Here is a 16,658-nt window from a genome sequence, read left to right on the forward strand (position 1 = left end):
AGATATCTCATTATTTTATCGTTACTGGGTCCAATGTGATCCTTGAAGCCTCAGGGAGACCCACAGCTTCATCGAATTAGACTGCACACGAAATCCTTTAACCCTTCAGGCACCTGCTGCCAAAGATGTACGAAAACTGCATGAGTCTTCTTTCCCACAGTCCCATCATCGTAAAGTGCTTAATAAAGGGTGTAGTGTTCCCGTCTCAGCTACCCTCCTTGGCAGAGTATTTCAGACTCCTACCTCTCGCTGAATCGCGAATTATTTCCTCAATTGTAGGCTAACAACTTGTCGTTTTCCTTAAACTGGGCCCTCCTTATTCTGGTCCCTTCGGTGAAGTGGAACAGTTACGCTGTACCCACTCTACCCAAGATCCTCATAATCATAGACAGCACAAACAGGACTCACCGGAACCTTCGCTGTTCCAAATGAAAAAAAAAACTCCAGGTTAGCCTACCTCTCTTTACAGACAAGCTGATTCATCCAACTTTATCTATGACTCTTTTCCTGTGTTTGTGCGTGCGTGTGTGTGCGTGTGTGTGTGTATGCATGTGTGAGCACGCAAAAGAGAGAGAGAAAGAGAGTTAGAAATGGGGCACGTTTTGAATGAATGAATTAACATTAGTTTAATGTAAACCTCTCCATCTGCTTGTCTGAGCATCAAGCAATGATTAGATCGAAACTGAAAATGAAAGCTTGGTTTTTTGTTTTGAAAATCCACTTGCGTTTATTAAAACGTTCGGCCTCTTCCCTGACTATATATTGAGTCACATTAAGCGTCTGTGTGTGTACTTCATGTGCGTGTGTGTGTCTCCGTGTCTGTCTGTGTATGTGTCTCTGTCAGTGTGTGTGGATATGTGTGTGTGCGTGTATGTATGTGTGTGTGAGAGAGCGAGAGGGTGAGAGAGAGAGAGAGAGTCAGAGAGAGAGAGAGAAATGGAGTGCCCATCTTCCAGCATTGGCAAACAATTTAAATGAATGACGTAAAACATGAAGAATCTGAGGCTGGCACTCAAAACATGATGAAGCTGAGGCTGAAAGTCTCTCTCTCTCTCTTTCTCTTTCTCTGATTTCGTCTCGTGTTTGAACTGATACAATGCTGACCTCCCATGTAACTGCAAAAGTACAGGTTTTATGGAGGAAAATCAATTATTTTTAATTTCTCCGGTTAGACAATTGTTTCGTGCTTCTATTTCTCGAGACTTCGAGCAGCTTTGTGCAACTTCTAGTGAGATTTTCCCTGCGAATTGAGAAGAAGGAGACGAATGTAAATAATGAAAGGAAATAAATCATTTTACTCTTTTTAAAAAATCTCCTTGAATGTTTTCTTAATATGGACAATACTGATGTTTTATTTGATATGGAGATGCATGCATTACTTTGGTTGCAGTCCATATGGATACCTGCCCTTGCACGTTAAATGGTCTTCATGCTTCACGTGTCGAATGGCGATAAAAAAGATTTAAAAAACAACACTTGTCGTTATGCTGTGACTGGATTAAGGTCAGAGAGCAACTGAAGAATGTACAAAGCTAAAAATCACGCAACACCAGGTCGTAGTCCAGCATATTTATTTGAAATCATTAGCTTTTGGCACGCTGCACCCCCCTCAGATAATTGCGGAGTATAAGATGGTAAGACACAGAACTTACAGCAAAATATGACAGTATGATGTAACTGAAATTATATATGGAAAAATACTACGTTGTCGCTCTTTAATCGAATTGTTAAACACATTAAACAACGAGAAGAATCAAAGTATTTACTGTGTCTGAAATCTGTGGAGCCTCACGTTTTTCAACGAATGATTCAATTCACTCAATCAGCAGTGCAGATGCCGTCGCTCTGCAACTCATTGTGTAATAAGCGTTGACTTGGACGAAATCACATCCTGTAAGGTTTCAGCATGTGTGGCAAAATCCTATTCGTTGTTGTTCACTCTGCCAGTGTTGGTTTATTACTGAGTGTGCTGTCTTGTCCAAAAGAACATATAATAACATGAGTTTCATTTCGAAGGTGACGATGAGCTTCCTCATGTGGAGGCACTGCAGGTCCTGCTGAAATAAGCACATGGAACATTGTTGTCAGGAAGTAATGTTCGAAATTTCATGGCCAACATTGTGAAGGAAAGGTTATGTGGTTCCAAGAAGATAATTGTTGTGGTTTGGAAGTGATTATTAAGATATCACTGAATTTGTTGTGTCTTCTTTTTTTGTTACTGGTCATGGAGAGAGGGTGTTCTGCCAAACGGATCTTTGTGAGCAGACGCAGTGTGTATTGTAAATGGTGCACATTGCTGACCCTATGGAGAAGGGGCAGAGAGTTGTCGTTCAAATGATTGACACATGATTCATTGTCGCCGAGGAAGAATTCAGTTTTGATGCCATGAAAGTCCAGCCTCTGACCTGCCGAGGTAACGTCAGTATATGTTTTGTCAGTTAGATTCAGCAATAAATGAATGGCCCAACACAGAATGTTACTTGCACGGAATTCCGCGATGTGAACGTAATTGAACTTCATGGTGGGGATAATGGGTAGTGGTTTGATTTCATTGTGTTGGAATTGCAACTTTCCTGAAGACTGTGTAACATTAAAATCCTTTGATGTATGTCAGTACAAAATTAAGTGATCTCTGCGGCCTGCAGAGTTTAGACCGAGAGTACTTGCTTATAAAATTGTCTCATTGAAGCTCTTGCTGCACTTCTGTTGTGACTGGAGATAAAAGGTTAAACTGCTAAATGACACATCGGGTGCAACTAATTCAGGAGATGACATTGGTGGAAGTAAATATAAATTGCGGCCGAATGTAGAAGGATCCTTTAGGATCTTAGAGGTGAGACGGGAGGCACTGACGTGAAGTTTTCACTTCTTGAGATGGCAGGGGAAGGTGTCATGAGGGGTGGTTAGATTGCTCCGGAATGTGGACCTGACTGGAGTCGCGGATGGAGCAGTCTTCGGAAATACAGAGAGGAGAGGAGGAGGGAAATGCATCTGCACTCCTAAGGCCTGTTTGGAGGAGGCAGAAATTGTAAATGATGACGTGATGCTTCCGGAGGTCAGTGGGGTGCAAAGTGTGATCTATTGGGTTTTGCCCTTGTTTCTAAATGAGAGCAGTGTTTCACGGGCAGGAGCGTGGTAAGTTTCGTAGATACACGGTCGCGGACACAATGTGAGAGGGGAAGGTCCTTGTTGTTGATGAAGCAGGCCATCTGGGATGTTCTGTGGTGATACTAGCTTGCCTGGTAACACCTGCAGTGAAACGAAAACAATTAGGAAGAAGGGATAACACTTTTTGAAGGAGGCAGAGTGAGTACAGGTGCATTCCAGAAAGCTGTGGGAGTAAGTGGGTCTGTAGTAGAGGTCAGTGCTGAGTGGGTAACTGGGAATGGAGATGGAGAGATCCAGGAAGGATAAGGATGTGCCTGAGATGGTCCAGTTTCACCCGATTTGGTCTCGTCTACATTGTGAAGACTGAATGCAATGTTATGGATCATTTCGGAGAACATCTCTTGGATACCCACAATAACCAACACCACCGCACCGTGGCTGAATAAGTTAACACCCACTCTAAATTCTCCGAGCTATTGCTTGTCCTGGGACAGCATCATCGTCATACACTAATAAGCTGATGCAAGAATGAAGAATGCCCCCTGCCTTGTGACGCACAAAGCACACGGGATAAATGTGAATTTCAACAGTTTCTCCACTTGGCGTTGTCCCACCTTATCAAACTCTGAACCTACCAAATTTGCACCACTCTGTTGAGCCGTCCTCCCTGTCCATCGTCCTTCCCACATATCTGCTCCACTCTACTCTCTGACCCATCAGTTTAACCTCCACTTTCATCTCCATATCGAATTCCAGCTACTTTATTTCATTCCCATCATTCCCTCATTTATCTATCAGTCCCCTTTACACAAATGCCTCATTCATGATGAAGCGCCTCAAGCTGAAATTACGATTTTTCTGATCTTCACATGCTACTTCACCGACTATGCTTTTCCAGCACCACATTCTTTGATTCCATACGCAACACATCCACTGCTTTACCCGATCCCATCTGTTTGACCACATTCGCAAATGAATCAATATGGTGACACAACCTACCCTTCACAAAACCGTGTTTATTTTCTCAAATCAAGTTACTCCTTTTTACGCGATTATCAGTCCTATCTCTTATAATCATTTCCAAAGCTTTACCCAAAACCGAAATAAGGCTCACTCTAATTTGCAGGAGTGAACATAATCCCCTTCTTGAACAGATGGACAACGTTTGCTATCCTCCCGTCTTCTGACACTATTTCTGCAGACAATGAGGACAGAAAGGTCGAATCAAAGTTACTGCAATCTCCCCCCAGCTTTCCAGACAATGTTACGATTAATACGATCCAATGCGGGGGACGTTTCTGTTTCCACACGTTGCAGAGCCGCTACCATATCCCTCCTTATACACATCAATACCTTCGATTCTGTTAGCCTGTATCTGAATATTCTCCACGACAATATTGTATTTTACTGAGAGAATACTAACAGAAACTATTCGTTTAGTGTTTTGTCTATCTCCTCGGTGCTGTGAAGCTAACTCACTTATTCGATTTAATCTCTCCCTCACCTGTGATGCATAGTCGAAGTGTGAGATTTCCGACTGTTGACCTGTCAATATTTTATTAATTCGTTTCACAGGGCTTCTCACTACATATTCGAATATCATCTCAAATAGAGCGAACTGAGTATATTCGTATGGGCAATCTCTAATGGCAAAAAACTCAAATGGGACATATTTATTCAAATCCTTCTGGCAATTCTGATAGTAGTCTCTCTACATGGTCTTCAGGGCCTGATGTCACATTTCGAAAGTTCCCTTGGATTTAGGACGATACGTAGTTGGCTTAAATTGCTGTGTACCCATTATATCCATAATTTCCTCAAATAGCTGCGCAGTAAACTTAGACCCTTGGTCTGTTTGAATATATCTGGGTCGCGAACACCACATGAAGACATTTACTCACTCCTCCCCCACACTATTTTGCCTCAATACTCCGGAATGGAATTGCCTCAGGACACATCCATTATGATTAGCAAGTACTGGTTCCCATTTTTGGTTGTCAAGAGGAGCATACGCAATCAATACAAGTTGCTGGCTGTATTCCTCCAATGACTTGCATGCCATTTGGTATGTATGACACATATGAAGGAATTTAACCATATCGTGTATCGTTGTAGCCAGCAGACATGCTTTTGTACATTAGCCTGAATCTTCTGTATATCGAGATGACCACCTGATAAAAGTTCATGTGCGACACATAACACTTAGGCTCTGTGAGCAACTGGCAGCATAATCTGACACACTTCAGCCTGTTTCTTCTCTACACTAACTGACTGTGGTCTGTAACTTCGCCTTAGGATTCGATCTTTCAGATAATAACGCACAGAAATATTCTCTGCCTCCTTTTCAGAGAGAATATACACATATATATCTGTTCCTGTCTCGACTATCTGTTGTAAATCCTTTATCGTTTCAGAATTCAACATTTCTTTCTGAACTGAAAATCGACTCCTTCATCTTCGACATGATAATTTGCTTCATGTTGCGACTTATTACAATGGGATCTTGTTACCTCACATGTCTGGGAAAATAACAGTCTATTTTTCTTTACACCCCTCATTTCTCTGGTCTTCTATCGATTTCTCCACATCAATGGATGTCAATGCCACCTTGCATCCCGCCAAATCGCTCCCAAGAACAAACTAATCCTGAAAATAACACTGAGTCATTCACTCCCATTGTGATTTCCGCACACTTGAGTTGACACTCCTACCTGATCTTATTGAGTGGAAACGCTGCATTTCTGCCCATCTATTCCACAAATTACTACGCTCTCCACTAACTATTCAGAAAGAGTGCCAATACGTTATTCTCTTAATATTAGAGACTGATTGGATCTTTTATCTCTCAAAAGTATAACTTCCTTCCATGCTCTACCCGATCATAGGAAGTAGCCCTTCGCATAAAAACGAATTGTTTGCAGAGCTTAAGTAAACTCATTGTACTTTGTACTAACTTTGTAACTAGCCCCTGCATACATTGTGCACTCTCCTGCAGATCCTCGACTTTTCTTGGGATTTCCTTTATTACTTTCAGTAATTCCACTGACTTAGCTTATTTTTTCCACATCTTGCCTCACAGCGCATCTATTTAACGACCAGCACTGTGACTGTACGTGTCCCACTTTGACACAATCGAAACACTGAGGTATATCACCTCTGTTCCACTCTGTCGTGCTTTTCTTTCTAACCTTTGGCAAACAATTATCAGTGTTTTCTGCTCTTTCTTTCGTAGTGTAGGATCTCCAGTTCTCCCGATTTTTATGCCTCACAGGATGAAATTCCTGCCAGAAGCTAATATCTGCCTTATTCACCAATGTATTTCTGCCATCTCTTCTGCTCTTCTCACTTCCTGAGCTTTCCTTACATCCACATGACATCTTAACATCTCCGGAAGTGATTGTTTAATCGCCTCCAACACAATAATGTCTTTTAGAGCCTCATCTAATTTAGTTTTAAGTCCCGTAGCCATCAATCAAAACGACGATATTAAATTCTTTCAAACTCAACTTAAGTCTGACTTGGTTATTTCTTCATGTTTCTGAACCACTGTCTATGCGCATCTGGTATCAATTTATGTGCAAACAAAATAGCCTGTTTGACTTCTTCACATTCCTTTAAGTCGTTACCAGGCAGCGTTGTAAATACTGTTTACTCAAGCTCTTTCATGACATTCTTTTGACCTCTTCATTCTTCTGATCAAATTTGTCCTACTTTCCCAAGGCCAGCAGAACATCAGCTTACTTCATTATTTTCTGTGTTTATATAGTAACTTCTTGGGACTTGTGCACCTAAAGATGTAAATCAGTCAACTCCACAGGATTTTAGAGTCATAGAACCATAGAGATCTATAGCACAGAAAGAGACCGTTTAGTCCAATTCGTCGATTCAGACCATATGTCAAAAAACAAAGAGAATGGCAGCACAGGAACAGGCCCTTCATCCCTCCAAGCCTGCGCTGCTCCAGATCCTCCATCGAAACCTGTTGCCAATTTTCTGAAGATCTACATTGTTCTGCTCCCAGCCCATTCATACATCTATCTAGATAAATCTTAAATGACGCGATCATACCCGCTTCTACCACCTCACGGACAAAGCATTGCGGGCACCCATAACCTATGCATCAAGAAAACTCCACGTATACCTCCTTGAAACTTGTCCCGCTACCTTGAACTCGTGATGCCAAACAGCTGGAGTCCCAATCCCGGAAATGCATTTTGCTATTCACCCTGTCTTTAACTCTCCTGAATTTTTAGATCTCAGTCAGGTCCCTCTTCAATTTCATTTTTTCCAATGAAAACAATAATCATCTTTTCAAACTTTCTATATAACTCGTACACTTGACATGTGACAACATCTATGCTCAACCTTTTGTGCACCTTCTCTAAAGTATCCACATCGTTTTGGTCGTGTGGCGAATGAAATCTTACGCACTATTCCAATTTTGCCCGAACAAACTCCGAGAGAATTAGAAGACGACCTGCCTACGCTTGCACTTAATACTACATCCGATGAAGGAAAGTATGCCTTATGTCTTCTTGACCTCTCTGTCGACCCGTGTCAACTTCCAAAGTGCAAAGTAAACAACAAACAACAGTAGTCCCAACTCAGATCCCTGTGAAAAATCACTGTTCACAGTTCTCCATTTTGAGAACAGCAATTTCTCCATGTGACAGCAATTTCTTCAACAGCCTACTATGTGGAGCAGTATCAAAAAACCCACTGAAGACTGTGTTTATGACAACTACAGGCCTTCCCTCATCGATGAACCTTTCACACCCTCAAAGAATTCTATTAAGTTGGTAGACGTGAGCTTTCCCTGAACAAAAGCATGTTGCTGATCACTAATAAGGGCATTTTCTTACAAAAGTAAAGGTATCACATTCTTAACTATCTTCTCCAGCAAATTCGCTACCACTGACATCAGGCTCACCACAGATATACGGGGACAGGGGCAATTGACTTCCAACAGCCAGGAGCATCTTCCTGAATGGCGGGCATGACTTCAACTTAAGGAAAGCGTTCGATTTGAATCCCATTGACTCTAGGTGGGCTGTGATTCCTTGATTCTAAACTCATTGAAATGCTGCCTTGCTCCGAAAGGTAGTCAATTTCACCTTACCTCGTAGTTTCCCATCATTTTCTATGACGTCAAGTTGAATGATCAAAGCCAGTGATTAGGGTTGGAAAGCAAACTCTTGCTGTCCTGATGATGCTTGCATTCATCTAAATAACTTGATACATCCCCAATAGATTTGGAGACAGAATATCAGCGCAGTAGTTCGTAAAGTATGTATTTGTTAAATAAGATCTAAAATTTTACCACTTTTACTTGCAGAAGGGTGATATTTAAACAGTTGGCAGTTAGGGACTTGTTTCTACTGTCTACACATAGACAATAAGCTACTAAGGTATATTCAGGGACAGGTCATACGTTGAAAGTTTCCTGGCATGATTCAGACTCAATGGCGACTGATGACACAGCAGTTCGGCTTCACAGGAAACATTTCTTACAATCAGGCAACTCCTTAAGAGCAGGAATGTTCAACCGTCTGGGAAGAAGTGTGAGTTGGACGGGGACAAGCATTGACAGGTTGCTAGGGAGGTGACAGAAGGAAGGGACAAGGAAATATCTCACGGCAAAAGAGAACGCGAGATACGGAAAGAGAAAATAGTTGAGGAATAAGAGGAAAGACGGGAGCAGAGAGAGAAGGTTGTTAATGAGCAAGAAAGATTGAGATGCAGCGAGAGGAGAAACGGGATGGTAGGAGAGCAGCAAAAATGTGGACAGAATGAAAGATGCAAGGAAATGAAAATGCCACAGGGAATGATTCAGAGAAAGAAACAGGGAAATATAGAGAAATATGATCAGAGATTGATCCATCCCTGGAGGACTGAGTGATCGATGAAATGAAGGATTCATCCAACATCATCAGAAGAGGTACGAATGATGGATGTGATGAGTGATTGGTGCATTTCCTGCATGACTGCGTGATTGATGTGATGAGGCATTAATCCATCACGACTGGAAGACTGAATGATCGATTTGATGGCGGTTTGATCCATTCACCTGGAGAACTGGGTAATCGATGCGGTTAACCTCAGTTATTCAAAGGCTTTGATCCAGTATCTGAAAAAAAAAGTCTTGAGTCTTTGCAATGACATAGTAAGGCCAGCAGAGAGGGACATTGAATTGCTTAAAATATAATCGAGACAGAGAAGGAAAGATACTGAGACTTGGATTCATTATGTTCTCATTCACTCATTCGAAGTATGCATCCCATTGCAGACAGAACCGGATACAAAAAGAGAGACACATACTCACGTAGAGCCATTCCTGCAGCCACACACACACAGTTAAAAACGCGGACACTGGCACAGGCACAAAATTAGATGCACAGGCACACATAGTCACATATATGCTTCCCGCCAAGTCAAAAATGTGCCCATGGGAGACAGAGCTGAAAATGTGTTGCTGGAAAAGCGCAGCAGGTACGGCAGCATCCAAAGAGCAGGACAATCGACGTCTCGGGCATGAGCCCTTCTTCAGGAATGATCTCCTGCTCTTTGAATGCTGCCGGACCTGCTGCACTTTTCCAGCAACACATTTTCAGCTCTGATCTCCAGCATCTGCAGTGCTCACTTTCCCATGGGAGACAGAGCTGGTCGCTGGACACACACAGTTGTTTATCCCTAAGTATAAGATGCACATCATTTGATCTCTTTCAGTGATGTGGTCTAAAGCCATCCTTCAAAATATCTCTAGTTACAGAATCATAGAGTCATACTGCACGGAGACAGACTGGTTTGCACTAACTGGTCCATGCCGACCAAAAAAATCCATTAACGTTAAACCCATTTCTTTGTGCTTGTCCCATATCCTTCTAAATTTTTCCTATCTATGTGTTTTCCAAATGTCTTCTAGATGTTATTAATGTACCCGCCTCAACATGTTCTGTTGCAGTTCATTCCATTTGCAAACCACTCCCTGTGTAAAAAAAAGTTGCCCAACAAGCTTCCTTTTATTCTTTCCCCTCAAAAACTGCTGCCCTATATTGCTTGGTAACCCAAACTTGGGAAAAATACTGAATTTTTTCAGTTGATTCATGCCACTCATTATCATATCCATTTCTATAAGATCACCTCTCAACCTCCTATGCTCAAAGCAAAAAAGCTCAAACCTCTTCTGATAACACACATTCTTGGATCCAACAACCTTGGAAATTTCTTGTGCACTGTTTTCAGTTCAATAATATCCTTCCGATAGCAAGGAGACCTAAACTGAACATGATCCGACAAACACCTCCTAAATAACATCCTGTACAACTGCAACACAACTTCCTAACTTCTATACTCAATGCCCTGACTGATAAAGGCCAGTGTGCCAAAAGCCTTCTTCATAGCGACTCCACTTTCAGAGAACCGTGCGTCTGAACTCCAAGGTACCTCTGCTCCATTGCACTTCTTAAGGTCCTGCCATTCATCATGAAACTTCTACATTGATTTAACTTTCCAAGTGCAAGACCTCATACCTTTCAATGTTAAACACCATTTGCATTTCTCAGCCCATTTCCTCAGCTAATCAAGGTCCTGCTGCAATTACCAACCATCTCCCTACAGCACACGATACTCCCTGGTTCAGTATCAGTTGCCAATTTTCTAATCACGCCTTGTACATTCTCATTCAAATCATTGATTTAGATAACAAACATCAATGGGCTCAATACTAACCCTGGAATCACGCAATTAGTGACATGCCACCAGTCCGACAAGCATCCTTCCACTCTTCCGCTCTGCTTCCAACCATTAATCCACAATTTCTAGTCACTTCACCAAAGAAAGCTAAATACTCCTCTAACACACTGAACTCATCAATCAGTGGCCTCCATTTGCAGCAGCAGTGACAGGGCGCACAGCGGAAAAGAACAGTAAGGGAAGTTTCCTTCTTAAAGACTTCCTGAATAGGTCGAGTGAAGGCTCAGCAGAGTGGACCCAGACACTGGGCTTACTGAGCTCATGAACTGATATATTCGGGTCGTGGTTAAACCTGAGATATCACACGTATCCTCCACCTCTGAAGAAAAGCCTGTGTGTGATGCCTTTGTAAAGTCAGGATTTGTTTTTCTATCATTCAATCTTTCTTGGCAATTTAGGACAGAGGGGATGGAAGCTAGGTCAGTTTCATGCTTCTCTTGCATGATGTGGGATGTAAGGGTTACCACTGGTATGCCTCCAACTGTCAGAAGCGCACTTAAAGCCAGCTCTTCATAGACCATTTTAGAGATTTGGAGCTAGAGATGGATGAACTTTGGATCATTCTGGAGGCTGAGGGTTTAATCGCGAGGAATTATGGGGAGATCGGTACATCTAAGGTACAGGATAAATGTAGCTGAATGACCACCAGTACAGGGAAAAGCAACAGGCAGGCAGTGAAGGGAGAGCCCATGGCTGTTTCCCTCAATAATAAGTATATCGTTCTGGATACTGTTCGGGGTGAGGTTTTCGACCTATCAAGGAAAAGGCCAAGTTTCTGGCACTGAGCCTGGCTCTGTGGTTCAGAAAGTAAGCAGGAAGAATAGGAGAGCGGAAGTGATAGGAGATTCAATGGTGAGAGAAATAGACAGGAGATTCTGTGATTGCAAGCAAGACTCCAATCTGGTATGTTGCCTCCCGGGTTCTATGGAAAATAAAGAGCATGAAAGCATGGGAAGGGTTAAAGCATGAAGAACACTGGCAATCCGTGGTCTGTGGAAGGCAAGATGAGATAAGAATAGAGGAATGCTCTTACACCAATTCGCAGAGTAAGGATAAGGCTGAAAGGTCACTATGGCAAGATGAGACAACAGTAAGAAGTATTAGCTTTCCCGTTAAGTGTTATTATGACAGGATTTTGAACATAAATATTTGGGACATGGCATTAAATTATCTAATTAATAGTTATGAGAGGCAGCTTGAGACAGGAGACTATTGTAAGAGATGGAATAGCTAAATATCTATCATGGCAGGTTAGTCTGGAATGGAATATCACTGTAGCAGGGGTGATAATAAATAATATCTAAGTGTGACATGAGAATAACATTAAGTAGAATGTACAACTAAAGAGATAATGGGAACTAACATCACTGGTTTATTGTGTAACTAGAGTGAGGTATTTTGATTCATATAGTTGGACATGTTGATAAGCTAACAGAAACATGATTTAAAAAAGGTATAAACATCCACGGACCCTGAGGTTTAGGGCCATTCGAGAATCTGCTTTCTCAGTGTCACGTTTTTATTTGATTGCAAATAAAAGACCTACTTCTTGAAGAACTCTCTGTGTCTCCTGCTAATTCTACATTTTCTCTACGACAGTGCCAGGGTCAGCGATGCTTTGGATTGATTCTACAAGATTCAAAATGGGGAGGAAGAGCAACAAGAAGTCGTGGTACACATCGGTACCAGTGATAAAGTTAGGGAAAGGGAGGATTACCTGAAAATAGAATACAAGGAGTTCAGTTGGAAGGTAGTAGGCAGGACGAGCAGAGCAGTAATCTCAGGATTGCTACTGATGATATGTGCTCGTGAGGCCAGGAAGAGATAGCGGGTGCAGCTGAACCCGTGGCTGCAGGGTTGGTGTAGAAGGGAGGGCTTCAGATATGTGTATCATTGGGATATCTTCTATTGAAGTGGCATCTGTAGAAGAAGGGCGGGTTGCACCTGAACTGGAGGGCCACCAATATCCTGGGTGGAATGTTTGCTAAAGCTATTTGTGAAGATTTAAAATAAATTGTTAAGCGTCTGGGAACCAGAACTACGGATCAGATGATGGATTAGGTCATGACCAGCTAGATGCCGTGTGCAGTGACTCTGAAGAGGGATAGGCACTTGATAGGGCAAATGTGCAGTAAGTGTGATGGCTTGAAGTATGTCTAATTTGATTCAAGAACTATCAGGATTAAAGGCAACAAACTCAGGGCATGGATCAGTACTTGGAACTACGATGTTGGGGCCATTTAGAGACTTGGATATCACAAAGGCAGGAATGGTTGTTGGATGATCCAGGATTCAGATGTTTGACAAGGAGCGGCGAGGTGGGGATTGTGGCGGGAGTGGAAGGGTTGGGTGGAGGTAAAAGAGGTGGAGGAATGGCATTGCAATCAGGGGTAGTGCCACAGCAGCATAATGGGAGGCATCGATGAGGTTTTGTCTTCAGAGTCAGTCTGTATGGCAGTCAGAAACAGGAAAGGGACAGTAACTTTATTCGGAGTTTTCTACAGGCCCTGCAATAGCAACAGAGATGCAAAGGGGAAGATTGGCAGGCAGATTTTCAAGAAGTGCAGAAGTAAGACAGTTGTCATGGGGGATTTTAAATTCGCTAACATAAATTGGAAACGCCTTAATTCAAATAGTTTGGAATTAACATGTTTTGTTTTGTCAGGAAGGGTTCGTTATGGTTGGGGGGGGGGGGAGTGGTATCCTTAATCAATGCTTTGCTTCAGTGTTCACAACTGAGAGGGTCCTTGACATTTGTGAGGACAGAGTGTAGGAGACTGATGTGCTTGAAAATCTTGATGTTAGGAAGGAGGATGTACTGAAAATTTTGAAAAACGCAACGATGGGTAAATCCCCTATGCTGGGCGGGATATAACGGAGAGTACTACAGAATGCATGGGAAGAGATTACTGCATCTTTGGCGATGATCATTGGGTCATCACTGTCAACGGGGGTGGTGCCAGATGATTGGAGGGTGGCGAATGTTATTCCCTTGTCCAAGAAAGCGAGTAGGGATAATCTTCGGAATTAAAGACCAATCAGTCTTACGTCAGTGGTGGCCAAAGTATTGGAGATAATTCTGGGAGAGAAGATTTCAGATTACTTTAAAACCATAGTTTGATTAGACATAGTCAGCATGGCTTTGTGAGGGACAGATTCTGCTTCACAAACATCATTGGATTTTTTGAGGATGTGACAAAGCGTGTTGATGAAGGTAGAGCAGTAGATGTGGTGCATGGATTTTGGCAAGGCGTTTGATGAGGTCTCCCATGGTAGACTCATTCAGAAAGTGGGGATTCAGGGGAATCTGTCTGTGTGGATAGAGAGTTGGCTGGACCATAAATTGTTGTGGTCGATGAAAAGTATTCAGCCTGGAGCTTGGTGATCATTGTTGTCTGCAGCATTCGGATGTGACATCTCTCCTCTTCAGGAATTTTAAAAGTTCGTTGGATGAGCAAGTGAACGGGTGAGTAAGTGTGATGAGTTGTGGATGGTGTGAAATGCTGCTGTAGTCTGCACCGGGGCTATGACAGGATGCAGAACTGGCTGATCAATGTCAGATGAAGTTCAACCTGGAAAAGTCTGAAGTGATTCAGTTTGGAAGGTCCAATTTGAATGTAGAATATGGATACAAGGAAGGAATGTTGACTCTGTGAAGCAATATCCACATGTCCATAGATCCGACAAACTTGCCACCAAAGTTGATAAGGTTGTTGAAAGAGCACTTAAAATATAGAGCGTGGAACATAGAACATTACAGCACAGTACAAGACCTCGATGTTGCGCTGACCCGTGGAACCAACCAGAAGCCTAGCTATCTGATACCTTTCCATTTTCATCCAAATGTTTATTCAGTGACTGTTTATATGCCCTTATAGTTGGCGAGCCTACTAATGTTGAAGACATTAAAACTCTGGGTCAAGAAACTACCTCTGTCATTACCCCTCAATTTAATGCGATGTCCCCTCATGCTAGCCATCACATTCCAGGTTCTTCTCTCGAACGAAAACAGCCTCAAGTCTCTCAGCCTTTCTTCATAATATATTCCCTCCATACCAGGCAACATCCTAGTCAATCTCCTCTGCACCCTTTCCAAAGCCTCCACATTATTCCTGTAATTCGGTGACCTGAACTGTACAGAGTACTCCAAGTGCTGCTGCACCAGAGGTTTGTGCAGCTGCAGCATGACCTTGTGGCTCCGAAATACAATCTCTCAACCAATCAAAGCTAACACAGCGTATGCCTTCTTAACAACTGTATCAACTCGTGTGGCAACTTTCAGGGATCTATGTACATGGACACCAAGGTCACTTCCCAACTACGCTACCAAGAATCTTGCCATTAGCCCAGTACAATTTCTTCCTTTTGCTCCCACCAAAGGGATCCACTTCAGACTTTTCCACATTAAACTCCATTTTCCACCTCACAGGCCAACTCTGGTGCTTATCTTTGTCCCTCTGTAATCTGTAACATCCTTTGGTACTACCCACAACTCCATTGACGATAGTGTCTTCCGCAAATTTTTTACCCATCCGCTATGCTCTCAGTTTGGTCAATTATAAAAATGACAAGCAGCAGTGGCCCCAAAACAGATCCTTACAGTACGCCACGTGTAACTGAACTCCAGGATAAACATTTACCATCAACGACCTCCCTTTGTCTTCAGCTCGCCAACGTCTGATCCAAACTGCTAAATCGACCTCAATCCCATGCCTCCGTATTTTACACAGGAGCGTATTATGGGGAATCAACAACATTACTGAAATCCACATACACTACATTGACTGCTTTACCTTCATCCACCCATTGAGTAAACATCTCAAGGAACTCAGTAAGATTTATGAGGCACGACCTCCCTTTGCAAAACCATGTTGACTACTCCCAATCAACTTATTCCTTTCTCGATGATTTTAACTCCTATCTCTTATAACCTATTCCAACTCTACCCACAACTAAAGTAAGGCTCACCGGTCTATGATTACCAGGGTTCTCTCAACTCCCTTTCTTGAACAAGGTGACAATAGTTGCTACTCTCCAGTCTTCTGGCACTATTCCTGTAGACACAGTGACATAAAGATTAAAGCCAAAGGCTCTGCAATCTCCTCCCTTACTTCCCAGAAAATCCATCTGGCCGAAGGGAATTCCACTTACCAGTATAGCTAGCACCTCCTCCTTGTGAACCTCAATCCCATCGTGTCTCACAGTTTGTATCTCCATATTCTTCTTGACATCCTTTTCTTTTTCCTGTGTGAACACTGAAGAAAAATATATATTTAGTGCTTCCCCCATCTCCTCAAACTCCACTACTTTCATTGATTGGTCCTAATCGTTTTTTTGTCATTCTTTTATTCCTGATATACCTACAGAAAGGTTTGGGGTTTTCATTGATTCTATCTGACAGTGACATCTCATGCCCCTTCTTGGCTCTTCTTAGCTCTCTCTTTAGGTCATCAGTGGTGAACTTGTAACTCTGAAGAGCCCTCACTGAGCCTTCAAGTCTCATCCTAACATAAGCCTTCTTCTTCGTCCTGACAAGAGATTCAATTTCTTCAGTAAACTACGGCACCCTCACTCGAACACTTTCTCCCTTCCTGACACGCAGTAGCTGGTCCTTGAATAAACTCCATATTTCAATTTTGCTGATTCCCTGAAGTTTCCTTCCCAATCCTATGCATCCTAGAACTTGCCTAATCGCATCATATTAGCCTTTACTCCAGCAATAATTCTTGTCCTGCATTACAGAGGAACCTCGATTATCCGAATACCAATTATCCAAAAATCAGACTATCTGAAGGCGA

The sequence above is a fragment of the Hemiscyllium ocellatum genome, chromosome 41 (assembly GCF_020745735.1).
Source record: "Hemiscyllium ocellatum isolate sHemOce1 chromosome 41, sHemOce1.pat.X.cur, whole genome shotgun sequence".
Classification (NCBI taxonomy): Eukaryota; Metazoa; Chordata; class Chondrichthyes; order Orectolobiformes; family Hemiscylliidae; genus Hemiscyllium; species Hemiscyllium ocellatum.